The sequence below is a fragment of the Salmo salar genome, unplaced genomic scaffold, assembly GCF_965601325.2.
Source record: "Salmo salar unplaced genomic scaffold, fSalSal1 ptg000245l, whole genome shotgun sequence".
Lineage (NCBI taxonomy): Eukaryota > Metazoa > Chordata > Actinopteri > Salmoniformes > Salmonidae > Salmo > Salmo salar.
The window spans coordinates 755001-768992 of NW_027675337.1; positions in this window are offsets into that span (position 1 = coordinate 755001).

A 13992-nucleotide genomic window follows, 5' to 3' on the forward strand; every position below is an offset into this window, starting at 1 on the left:
TACATACAGCAAGAGCTTCCTTGTTCCTCTGTATTATATACCAGGTATATACAGCCAGAGCTTCCCTGTTCTCTTGTATTATATACCAGGTATATACAGCCAGAGCTTCCCTGTTCCTCTGTATTATATACCGGGTATACACAGCCAGAGCTTCCCTGTTCCTCTGTATTATATACCAGGTATATACAGCCAGAGCTTCCCTGTTCCTCTGTATTATATACCGGGTATACACAGCCAGAGCTTCCCTGTTCCTCTGTATTATATACCAGTTATATACAGCCAGAGCTTCCCTGTTCCTCTGTATTATATACCAGTTATGTACAGCCAGAGCTTCCCTGTTCCTCTGTATTATATACCGGGTATACACAGCCAGAGCTTCCCTGTTCCTCTGTATTATATACCAGTTATATACAGCCAGAGCTTCCCTGTTCTCCTGTATTATATACCAGGTATATACAGCCAGAGCTTCCCTGTTCCTCTGTATTATATACCAGGTATATACAGCCAGAGCTTCCCTGTTCCTCTGTATTATATACCAGGTATACACAGCCAGAGCTTCCCTGTTCCTCTGTATTATATACCAGTTATATACAGCCAGAGCTTCCCTGTTCCTCTGTATTATATACCAGGTATATACAGCCAGAGCTTCCCTGTTCCTCTGTATTATATACCAGTTATGTACAGCCAGAGCTTCCCTGTTCCTCTGTATTATATACCAGTTACATACAGCAAGAGCTTCCTTGTTCCTCTGTATTATATACCAGGTATATACAGCCAGAGCTTCCCTGTTCTCTTGTATTATATACCAGTTATATACAGCCAGAGCTTCCCTGTTCCTCTGTATTATATACCAGTTATATACAGCCAGAGCTTCCCTGTTCTCCTGTATTATATACCAGGTATATACAGCCAGAGCTTCCCTGTTCTCCTGTATTATATACCAGGTATATACAGCCAGAGCTTCCCTGTTCCTCTGTATTATATACCGGGTATACACAGCCAGAGCTTCCCTGTTCCTCTGTATTATATACCAGTTATATACAGCCAGAGCTTCCCTGTTCTCCTGTATTATATACCAGGTATATACAGCCAGAGCTTCCCTGTTCCTCTGTATTATATACCAGTTACATACAGCAAGAGCTTCCCTGTTCCCCTGTATTATATACCAGGTATATACAGCCAGAGCTTCCCTGTTCCTCTGTATTATATACCAGGTATATATAGCCAGAGCTTCCCTGTTCCTCTGTATTATATACCAGGTATATGCAGCCAGAGCTTCCCTGTTCCTCTGTATTATATACCAGTTACATACAGCAAGAGCTTCCTTGTTCCTCTGTATTATATACCAGGTATATACAGCCAGAGCTTCCCTGTTCTCTTGTATTATATACCAGGTATATACAGCCAGAGCTTCCCTGTTCCTCTGTATTATATACCGGGTATACACAGCCAGAGCTTCCCTGTTCCTCTGTATTATATACCAGGTATATACAGCCAGAGCTTCCCTGTTCCTCTGTATTATATACCGGGTATACACAGCCAGAGCTTCCCTGTTCCTCTGTATTATATACCAGTTATATACAGCCAGAGCTTCCCTGTTCCTCTGTATTATATACCGGGTATACACAGCCAGAGCTTCCCTGTTCCTCTGTATTATATACCAGTTATATACAGCCAGAGCTTCCCTGTTCTCCTGTATTATATACCAGGTATATACAGCCAGAGCTTCCCTGTTCCTCTGTATTATATACCAGGTATATACAGCCAGAGCTTCCCTGTTCCTCTGTATTATATACCAGGTATACACAGCCAGAGCTTCCCTGTTCCTCTGTATTATATACCAGTTATATACAGCCAGAGCTTCCCTGTTCCTCTGTATTATATACCAGGTATATACAGCCAGAGCTTCCCTGTTCCTCTGTATTATATACCAGTTATGTACAGCCAGAGCTTCCCTGTTCCTCTGTATTATATACCAGTTACATACAGCAAGAGCTTCCTTGTTCCTCTGTATTATATACCAGGTATATACAGCCAGAGCTTCCCTGTTCTCTTGTATTATATACCAGTTATATACAGCCAGAGCTTCCCTGTTCCTCTGTATTATATACCAGTTATGTACAGCCAGAGCTTCCCTGTTCCTCTGTATTATATACCGGGTATACACAGCCAGAGCTTCCCTGTTCCTCTGTATTATATACCAGTTATATACAGCCAGAGCTTCCCTGTTCTCCTGTATTATATACCAGGTATATACAGCCAGAGCTTCCCTGTTCCTCTGTATTATATACCAGTTACATACAGCAAGAGCTTCCCTGTTCCCCTGTATTATATACCAGTTATATACAGCCAGAGCTTCCCTGTTCCTCTGTATTATATACCAGTTATATACAGCCAGAGCTTCCCTGTTCCTCTGTATTATATACCAGTTATATACAGCCAGAGGCATAGCTAGCACTGAGAGTAACAACACCGCTCTCTCTCTCCATCTCTCTCTCTCCATCTCTCTCTCTAATATCTCCCTGAGGGATTCCACCCAGATCAGGAATTGCCCACAGCCCAGCAGCAGAGAGTCAGAGGAGGTAGCTAGCCCTACCCAGCAGCAGAGAATCAGAGGAGGTAGCTAGCCCTACTCAGCAGTAGAGAATCAGAGGAAGTAGCTAGCCCTACCCAGCAGCAGAGAATCAGAGGAGGTAGCTAGCCCTACTCAGCAGCAGAGACACAGAGGAGGTAGCTAGCCCTACCCAGCAGCAGAGACACAGAGGAGGTAGTTAGCCCCACCCAGCAGCAGAGACTCAGAGGAGGTAGCTAGCCCTACCCAGCAGCAGAGACTCAGAGGAGGTAGCTAGCCCTACTCAGCAGCAGATAATCAGAGGAGGTAGCTAGCCCTACGCAGCAGCAGAGAATCAGAGGAGGTAGCTAGCCCTACCCAGCAGCAGAGACTCAGAGGAGGTAGCTAGCCTTACTCAGCAGCAGAGAATCAGAGGAGGTAGCTAGCCCTACGCAGCAGCAGAGAATCAGAGGAGGTAGCTAGCCCTACCCAGCAGCAGAGACACAGAGGAGGTAGCTAGCCCTACCCAGCAGCAGAGAATCAGAGGAGGTAGCTAGCCCTACCCAGCAGCAGAGACTCAGACTAGGTTCCTGTAGAGAGACAGCTTACTGCAGCTGTACACTATGAGCTAGTCCACCTCCCCCAGGTTCCCCCAGGTGCCCCTAGGTTCTCCCAGGTGCTCCCAGGTGCGCCCAGGTGCTCCCAGGTTCCCCCAGGTGCTCCCAGGTTCCCCCAGGTGCTCCCAGGTTCCCCCAGGTGCGCACAGGTGCTCCCAGGTGCTCCCAGGTTCCCCCAGGTGCGCCCAGGTGCTCCCAGGTTCCCCCAGGTGCTCCCAGGTTCCCCCAGGTGCTCCCAGGTTCCCCCAGGTGCGCCCAGGTGCTCCCAGGTTCCCCCAGGTGCTCCCAGGTTCCCCCAGGTTCTCCCAGGTGCTCCCAGGTTCTCCCAGGTGCTCCCAGGTTCCCCCAGGTGCTCCCAGGTTCCCCCAGGTGCTCCCAGGTTCCCACAGGTTCCATAGTCTGCTACTTTTACATAAGACCTCATTCCCCTCCATTCAGGACCATTGGTTTTGACAGGTCTGAGAGGGTTCTGGACCCTCCATTGGTTTGACAGGTCCGATATCTCTACAGCGCTTTCACTCTGTCTGGCTGAACAGCCATGAAACATCCCTGCAGCAGCCACTTGAGTTACAGAGGTGTGTGTGTGTGTGTGTGTGTGTGTGTGTGTGTGTGCGTGCGTGTGCGTGCGTGCGTGCGTGTGCGTGTGTGTGTGTTCCAGGTAGAGAGGTGAGGAGGAGTTCATAACAGAAGGTTTTGAGTGAAAATACCTAAAAAAAAAAACCAGCAACTCTGATAACAAACAAATGGAAGGAAATACAGATAAACGTGAAACACCAGAGGATAAGCAGCGATTCTTATTCAGTGGAAACTAAAACCCAACAACATTAAAGGCCTTTTCATTCTTTAGACGACCGCTGGTATCTGTACTTGTTGCCAGGTCGGTGTTTTCCATTAGATTTCTACATGGCTTCAGTTGATTTGGCTAAAGGACCGTACAACAGCCTGAGTACTAGAGGGAGTCTGGAAAACACTATGGCAGAAAATTACCTTCATCCAAAACACCCACTGGGACTATTTACTTTATGTGATCTGATAAACCTGTGTGTGTGTGTGTGTGTGTGTTTGTGTGTGTGTGTGTGTGTGTGTTCGTGTGTGTGTGTGTGTGTGTGTGTGTGTTCGTGTGTGTGTGTGTGTGTGTGTGTGTGTGTGTGTGTGTGTGTGTGTGTGTGTTCGTGTGTGTGTGTGTGTGTGTGTGTGTTCGTGTGTGTGTGTGTGTGTGTGTGTGTGTGTGTGTGTGTGTGTGTGTGTGTGTGTGTGTGTGTGTGTGTGTGTGTGTGTGTGTGTGTGTGTGTGTGGTGTGTGTGTGTGTGTGTGGGCTGATAGGGGATGGATGGGCTGTATGTGTGTGTGTGTGGACGGGCTGTATGTGTGTGTGTGTTCGTGTGTGTGTGTGTGTGTGTGTGTGTGTGTGTGTGTGTGTGTGTGTGTGTGTGTGTGTGTGTGTGTGTGTGTGTGTGTGTGTGTGTGTGTGTGTGTGTGTGTGTGTGTTCAGTAAGCACCACAGAACCATCATCTCAACTACATGAAGAGGAACCACATTCAAACCACCATCATCTGTTTACCACTTCAACTCCTTGGTGACAGTATTTCCCATGGTTCCTTGGGGATATCTTGGGGACAGTATTTCCCATGGTTCCTTGGGGATATCTTGGGGACAGTATTTCCCATGGTTCCTTGGGGATATCTTGGGGACAGTATTTCCCATGGTTCCTTGGGGATATCTTGGTGACAGTATTTCCCATGGTTCCTTGGGGATATCTTGGGGACAGTATTTCCCATGGTTCCTTGGGGATATCTTGGGGACAGTATTTCCCATGGTTCCTTGGGGATATCTTGGTGACAGTATTTCCCATGGTTCCTTGGGGATATCTTGGGGACAGTATTTCCCATGGTTCCTTGGGGATATCTTGGGGACAGTATTTCCCATGGTTCCTTGGGGATATCTTGGGGACAGTATTTCCCATGGTTCCTTGGGGATATCTTGGGGACAGTTTTTCCCATAGTTCCTTGGGGATATCTTGGGGACAGTATTTCCCATGGTTCCTTGAGGATATCTTGGTGACAGTATTTCCCATGGTTCCTTGGGGATATCTTGGTGACAGTTTTTCCCATGGTTCCTTGAGGATATCTTGGTGACAGTTTTTCCCATAGTTCCTTGGGGATATCTTGGGGACAGTATTTCCCATGGTTCCTTGAGGATATCTTGGTGACAGTTTTTCCCATAGTTCCTTGGGGATATCTTGGGGACAGTATTTCCCATGGTTCCTTGGGGATATCTTGGGGACAGTTTCTCCCATAGTTCCTTGGGGATATCTTGGGGACAGTATTTCCCATGGTTCCTTGGGGATATCTTGGGGACAGTATTTCCCATGGTTCCTTGGGGATATCTTGGTGACAGTATTTCCCATGGTTCCTTGAGGATATCTTGGGGACAGTATTTCCCAAGGTTCCTTGGGGATATCTTGGGGACAGTATTTCCCATGGTTCCTTGGGGATATCTTGGTGACAGTATTTCCCATGGTTCCTTGGGGATATCTTGGTGACAGTATTTCCCATGGTTCCTTGGGGATATCTTGGGGACAGTATTTCCCATGGTTCCTTGAGGATATCTTGGGGACAGTATTTCCCATGGTTCCTTGAGGATATCTTGGGGACAGTATTTCCCATGGTTCCTTGAGGATATCTTGGGGACAGTTTTTCCCATGGTTCCTTGGGGATATCTTGATGGGGATATCTTTTTCCCATGGTTCCTTGGGGATATCTTGGTGACAGTTTTTCCCATGGTTCCTTGGGGATATCTTGGTGACAGTATTTCCCATGGTTCCTTGGGGATATCTTGGTGACAGTTTTTCCCATGGTTCCTTGGGGATATCTTGATGGGATCTCTTTTTCCCATGGTTCCTTGGGGATATCTTGATGGGGATATCTTTTTCCCATGGTTTGGAAGTGCTAACCTAATGGTGATGTGATTGCGTACTTTGAGCAATACAACACCAACTTAACTTGGGAGATTCCTTCCTTGAAATGTTTTATTTCTGAACTAAGGTCCAGAGTTCAGTACTCACGATCGTTGTCACGACTTCCACCCGAAGGTGGTTCCTCTCCTTGTTCGGGCGGTGCTTCAGCGGTCGGCGTCGCCGGCCTACTAGCCGTCACCGATACAGTTTTCCTTTTCTGTTGGTTTTGTCTTTGGTTCATTCATACCTGGTTTTCATTTGCTTTAATTTCTGTGTGTATATTTACCACTGTTTCCCCGCTGACGTTTGTGCGGGGTTTATATTCATGTTGCTCGTGGAGGTTTTTTTTTCTCCTCAGTTTATTCACATGTGTACCGTGTGTTTAGTAATAGTAGGAGCGTTGTTTTCCTCCTGTGTGTTCCATGGTCTCGGGCGTTTATTAAGGACATTGTACCTGTACCGTTTTGGGACTTGCCTATTGAAGACCCTACATCGACATCTCTGCTCTCCTGCGCTCGACTCCTTATCTACCTTCAGTACGATTACGCAACAATCGTTGAGCAATGCAAAGGATATTAACCTGTTAGGGCTAGGCGGCAGTATTTACACGGCCGGATAAAAAAACGTACCCGATTTAATCTGGTTATTACTACTGCCCAGAAACTAGAATATGCATATAATTATTGGCTTTGGATAGAAAACACCCTAAAGTTTCTAAAACTGTTTGAATGGTGTCTGTGAGTATAACAGAACTCATATGGCAGGCAAAAACCTGAGAAGATTCTGTACAGGAAGTGCCCTCTCTGACCATTCCTTGAGCTTCTTGACTCTTTTTATTGAAAACTTAGGATCTTTGCTGTAACGTGACACTTCCTACGGCTCCCATAGGCTCTCAGAAACCGGGAAAAAGCTGAATGATGTCGAGGCAGCCCCTGGCTGAAAAACATTAGCGCGTTTGGTAAGTGGTCTATCAGAGTACTATGAGACTGAGGCGCGTGCACGAGGCGACCCCATGTTTTTATTTTCTCTCTCTTTGTACTAAAACACAGATTCCCGGTCGGAATATTATCGCTTTTTTACGAGAAAAATGGCATAAAAATTGATTTTAAACAGCGGTTGACATGCTTCGAAGTACGGTAATGGAATATTTCGAATTTTTTGTCACGAAACGCGTCGTGCGCGTCACCCTTCTTTACATTTCGGATAGTGTCTTGAACGCACGAACAAAACAGAGGATATTTGAACATAACTATGGATTATTTAGAACCAAACCAACATTTGTTATTGAAGTAGAAGTCCTGGGAGTGCATTCTGACGAAGAACAGCAAAGGTAATAACATTTTTCTTATAGTAAATCTGACTTTGGTGAGGGCTAAACTTGGTGGGTGTCTAAATAGCTAGCCCTGTGATGCCGGGCTATCTACTTAGAATATTGCAAAATGTGCTTTCACCGAAAAGCTATTTTAAAATCGGACATAGCGAGTGCATAGAGGAGTTCTGTATCTGTAATTCTTAAAATAATTGTTATGTTTTTTGTGAACGTTTATCGTGAGTAATTTAGTAAATTCACCGGGAGTTTGCGGGGGGTATGCTAGTTCTGAACGTCACATGCTAATGTAAAAAGCTGTTTTTTGATATAAATATGAACTTGATTGAACAAAACATGCATGTATTGTATAACATAATGTCCTAGGAGAGTCATCTGATGAAGATCATCAAAGGTTAGTGCTGCATTTAGCTGTGGTTTGGGTTTATGTGACATTATATGCTAGCTTGAAAAATGGGTGTCTGATTATTTCTGGCTGGGTACTCTGCTGACATAACCTAATGTTTTGCTTTCGTTGTAAAGCCTTTTTGAAATCGGACAGTGTGGTTAGATTAACGAGAGTCTTGTCTTTAAAATGGTGTAAAATAGTCATATGTTTGAGACATTGAAGTAATAGCATTTCTAAGGTATTTGAATAACGCGCCACTGGATTCCACTGGCTGTTACATAGGCGGGACGATTTCGTCCCGCCGGCCCTAGAGAGGTTAACTGTTGTGAAACATGTCATGCTGAATGGGATCGACCCTCATGTGGTTCACACCACCGGTCCAAAGTTTTACAACACCGACTCATTCAAGGGTTTTTCTTAATTTTTGACTATTTTCTACATTATAGAATAATAGTGAAAACATCAAAACTATGAAATAACACATATGGAATCATGTAGTAACCAAAAAAAAAGTGTTAAACAAATCAAAATATATTTTATATTTCAGATTCTTCAAAGTAGCCACCCTTTGCCTTGACGAAAGCTTTGCACTCTCTTGGCATTCTCTCAACCAGCTTCATGAGGTAGTCACCTGGAATGCATTTCAATTAACAGGTGGTAATTTAGCACTTTTTTGGTTACTACATGATTCCAAAGGTGTTATTTCATAGTTTTGATGTCTCCACTATTCTTCTACAATGTAGAAAATAAACTCAGCAAAAAAAGGAACGTCCCTATTTCAGGACCCTGTCTTTCAAAGATAATTCGTGAAAATCCAAATAACTTCACAGATCTTCATTGTAAAGGGTTTAAACATGCTTGTTCAATGAACCATCAACAATTAATGAACATGCACCTGTGGAACGGTCGTTAAGACACTAACAGCTTACAGACGGTAGGCAATTAAGGTCACAGTTATGAAAACTTAGGACACTAAAGAGGCCTTTCTACTGATTCTGAAAAACACCAAAAGAAAGATGCCCAGGGTCCCTGCTTATCTGCGTGAACGTGCCTTAGGAATGCTGCAAGGAGGCATGAGGACTGCAGACGTGGCCAGGGCAATAAATTGCAATGTCCGTACTGTGAAACGCCTAAGACAGCGCTACAGGGAGACAGGACAGACAAATGATCATCCTCGCAGTGGCAGACCACGTGTAACAACACCTGCACAGGATCGGTACATCCGAACATCACACCTGGGGACAGGTACAGGATGGCAACAACAACTGCCCGAGTTACACCAGGAATGCACAATCCCTCCATCAGTGCTCAGACTGTCCGCAATAGGCTGAGAGAGGCCGGTCTAAGGGCTTGTTGGCTTGTTGTAAGGCAGGTCCTCACCAGACATCACCGGCAACAACGTCGCCTATGGGCACAAACCCACCGTCGCTGGACCAGGCAGAACTGTCAAAAAGTGCTCTTCTCTGATGAGTCGCGGTTATGTCTCACCAGGGGTGATGGTCGGATTCGCGTTTATCGTGGAAGGAATGAGCGTTACACCTCCTCCCTCATGTGGTACCCTTCTTGCAGGCTCATCCTGACATGACCCTCCAGCATGACAATGCCACCAGCCATACTGATCGTTCTGTGCGTGATTTCCTGCAAGACAGGAATGTCAGTGTTCTGCCATGGCCAGCGAAGAGCCCGGATCTCAATCCCATTGAGCACGTCTGGGACCTGTTGGATCGGAGGGTGAGGGCTAGGGCCATTCCCCCTAGAAATGTCCGGGAACTTGCAGGTGCCTTGGTGGAAGAGTGAGGTAACACAGCAAGAACTGGCAAATCTGGTGCAGTCCATGAGGAGGAGATGCACTGCAGTACTTAATGCAGCTGGTGGCCACACCAGATACTGACTGTTACTTTTGATGTTGACCTCCCCTTTGATCAGGGACACATTATTCCATTTCTGTTAGTGACATGTCTGTGGAACTTGTTCAGTTTATGTCTCAGTTGTTGAATCTTGTTACGTTCATACTAATATTTCCACATGTTAAATTTGCTGAAAATAAACGCAGTTGACAGTAAGAGGACGTTTCTTTTTTTTTGCTGAGTTTAGTAAAAAAAATAAAGAAAAACCCTTGAATGAGTCGGTGTTCTTTTGACCTAAAACATCCTAAATGGCTTCCTTTCCTGTCCTGTTTTCCTATACTCCAAGTTCAAGTTCATTTTTTTTTTTCATCATCCCATGATGCCGTGCAACACAATACGACGATACGACACAGCTGAACAACTCGGCAGGGTTGATTCTTATCTGCTTTTTTTTGCACCGTCCTTCGAACTCGTTAGCCCGAGCATTCATTCACACTCATCATTTCCTCACTGGAAAGGCTTCGACCATTTTAAGCTATGGTCTCTCAGATCTATACACGTCAGCGGTGGGCCTATGAGCAGAGGAGGTGTAACGGGCGTCGTAAGGATCAGACCAAAACGCAGCGGGAACGTGTGTTTACTCATCTTCTTCTTTTTAACGTGAAGAATGAAAAACAAATACAGATCAACGTATACAAATCAACCGAACGACACTAAACAGTCCTATCGGGCGCTCAGACACTAAACAGTCCTATCGGGCGCTCAGACACTAAACAGTCCTATCGGGCGCTCAGACACTAAACAGTCCTATCGGGCGCTCAGACACTAAACAGTCCTATCGGGCGCTCAGACACTAAACAGTCCTATCGGGCGCTCAGACACTAAACAGTCCTATCGGGCGCTCAGACACTAAACAGTCCTATCGGGCGCTCAGACACTAAACAGTCCTATCGGGCGCTCAGACACTAAACAGTCCTATCGGGCGCTCAGACACTAAACAGTCCTATCGGGCGCTCAGACACTAAACAGTCCTATCGGGCGCTCAGACACTAAACAGGAGACAACTACCCACAAACCCCCCATAGCAAAACATCCCTATACATAGGACCTTCAATCACAGGCAACGAGGAACAGCCGCCTCCGATTGAAGGTCAATCAAAAACCCTAAACATAGAAATTGAAAGACTAGACTAGAACATAGAAATATACTAACATAGAACATTAACCCCCCCCCCCAAAAACCCGGGAACACTCTAAACAAACACCCCATCTAATATAAACACATAGCCCAACAAACCCCGAACCACATAAAACAAATTACCCCCCCCTGCCACGTCCTGACCAAACTACGATAACAAAATAACCCCCCCTGCCACGTCCTGACCAAACTACGATAACAAAATAACCCCCCCTGCCACGTCCTGACCAAACTACGATAACAAAATAACCCCATTTACTGGTCAGAACATGACAGGAGGCTTTTTTTAAGACGGTTGGGGACATGGTTCAAAGAGGAGAAGCATCGCTGTGCTTAGACTGCTGGGAAGTAAGCTACATGACCAAAAGTATGTGGACACCTGCTAGTCAAACATCTCATTCTAAAATCATGGGTGTTAATATGGAGTTGGTTTCCCCCCCCCCCCCCCTTTATGCTGCTATAACAGCCTCCACTCTTCTGGGAAGGCTTTCCACTAGATGTTGGAACATTGCTGCTATAACAGCCTCCACTCTTCTGGGAAGGCTTTCCACTAGATGTTGGAACATTGCTGCTATAACAGCCTCCACTCTTCTGGGAAGGCTTTCCACTAGATGTTGGAACATTGCTGCTATAACAGCCTCCACTCTTCTGGGAAGGCTTTCCACTAGATGTTGGTACATTGCTGCTATAACAGCCTCCACTCTTCTGGGAAGGCTTTCCACTAGATGTTGGAACATTGCTGCTATAACAGCCTCCACTCTTCTGGGAAGGCTTTCCACTAGATGTTGGAACATTGCTGCTATAACAGCCTCCACTCTTCTGGGAAGGCTTTCCACTAGATGTTGGAACATTGCTGCTATAACAGCCTCCACTCTTCTGGGAAGGCTTTCCACTAGATGTTGGAACATTGCTGCTATAACAGCCTCCACTCTTCTGGGAAGGCTTTCCACCCCTCATTTGAAGGGGTGTCCACATACCTTTATATATATAGTGTAGCTCTAGTGTGAAAGAGGTGGACCGATGGAGGACAGAGGAGAACAGAGGTTCACCCTGTGAAACGCATCATCATCATCATCATCATCATCATCCTCATTAACCCCCCTGTTACCCCGTCCGTCTCTCCTCACAGCATTGATGAACTTCACAGATCCTCTGGCCGTGATCTAAAACACCCCTTATTTTTCACCCTTTTAAAAAAAAATTTGACATGATTTCTGTGTTATATTAAACTGGGGGTTAGAAGTGGTTTATAGCACTCTGTCTATATTCCAGCGGTGTTAACACCACCCCATCAGCCCTGGACGACGCGGCCCAGTCCACCTAAATAACAGCCAAGCCATCGCAGCAGCTTCTTAGGGACCACGGTCCAGCAGTTTATGAGGTCTCTTTAAATCATCAAGTGCTTTGGCAGAAATGGATTAGTATCCCGAATATACAAAAAAGTGAAACAATGCAGCCAGGTAAGTAATGGGGAGGAGGGTGACCACAGAGTCAGACCACCTGGCTGGACGGCTGGACGGCTGGACGGCTGGAAGGCTGTGAGGCTGGACGGCTGGACGGCTGGAAGGCTGTGAGGCTGGACGGCTGGAAGGCTGTACGGCTGTGAGGCTGTGAGGCTGTGAGGCTGGACGGCTGGGAGGCTGTGAGGCTGTACGGCTGTATGGCTGGAAGGCTGTACGGCTGTGAGGCTGGGAGGCTGTGAGGCTGTACGGCTGTACGGCTGTACGGCTGTGAGGCTGTGAGGCTGTGAGGCTGTGAGGCTGGACGGCTGTAAGGCTGTGAGGCTGTGAGGCTGTGAGGCTGTGAGGCTGTGAGGCTGTACGGCTGTGAGGCTGTGAGGCTGTGAGGCTGTACGGCTGTAAGGCTGTAAGACTGTGAGGCTGTGAGGCTGTGAGGCTGTGAGGCTGTGAGGCTGTACGGCTGTGAGGCTGTACGGCTGTAAGGCTGTGAGGCTGGAAGACTGTGAGGCTGTAAGGCTGTAAGACTGTAAGGCTGTGAGGCTGTAATGCTGTGAGGCTGTGAGGCTGTGAGGCTGTACGGCTGTGAAGCTGTACGGCTATGAGGCTGTGAGGCTGTAAGGCTGTAAGGCTGTGAGGCTGTGAGGCTGTGAGGCTGTGAGGCTGGAAGGCTGTGAGGCTGTACGGCTGTGAGGCTGTAAGGCTGTGAGGCTGTAAGTCTGTAAGGCTGTGAGGCTGTGAGGCTGTACGGCTGTAAGACTGTAAGGCTGTAAGGCTGTAAGGCTGTACGGCTGTACGGCTGTGAGGCTGTGAGGCTGTGAGGCTGTGAGGCTGTAAGGCTGTAAGGCTGTGAGGCTGTGAGGCTGTGAGGCTGTAAGGCTGTAAGGCTGTACGGCTGTGAGGCTGTGAGGCTGTGAGGCTGTAAGGCTGTAAGGCTGTAAGAATGTACGGCTGTGAGGCTGTGAGGCTGTACGGCTGTAAGGCTGTAAGGCTGTACGGCTGTAAGGCTGTAAGGCTGTACGGCTGTAAGGCTGTAAGGCTGTAAGGCTGTACGGCTGTACGGCTGTACGGCTGTGAGGCTGTGAGGCTGTGAGGCTGTGAGGCTGTGAGGCTGTAAGGCTGTGAGGCTGTGAGGCTGTGAGGCTGTGAGGCTGTAAGGCTGTACGGCTGTACGGCTGTACGGCTGTGAGGCTGTGAGGTTGTAAGGCTGTACGGCTGTAAGGCTGTACGGCTGTAAGGCTGTAAGGCTGTAAGGCTGTACGGCTGTAAGGTTGTGTCCAGGGGAATGCTGGGACCTCCATGGAGAGATCCCCACTACTACTGAGAGAGGGCAGGAGGGGGAGCCTTGAGTTATGAGTTTATCTGTGTGTGTCTCTGTGTGTGTCTCTGTGTGTATCTCTCTGTGTGTACCTCTGTGAGGATTGTGTGGGTGTGGGTGTGTGCGTGAGGGGGTGTGGGTGTGTGGGTGTGTGGGTGGGTGTGGGTGTGTGGGTTGGGTGTGGGTGGGTGGGTGTGTGGGTAGGTGTGGGTGGGTGGGTGGGTGTGTGGGTAGGTGTGGGTGTGGGTGGGTGTGGGTGTGTGGGTGGGTGTGTGTGGGTGGGTGGGTGTGGGTGGGTGGGTGTGGGTGGGTGTGGGTGGGTGGGTGTGGGT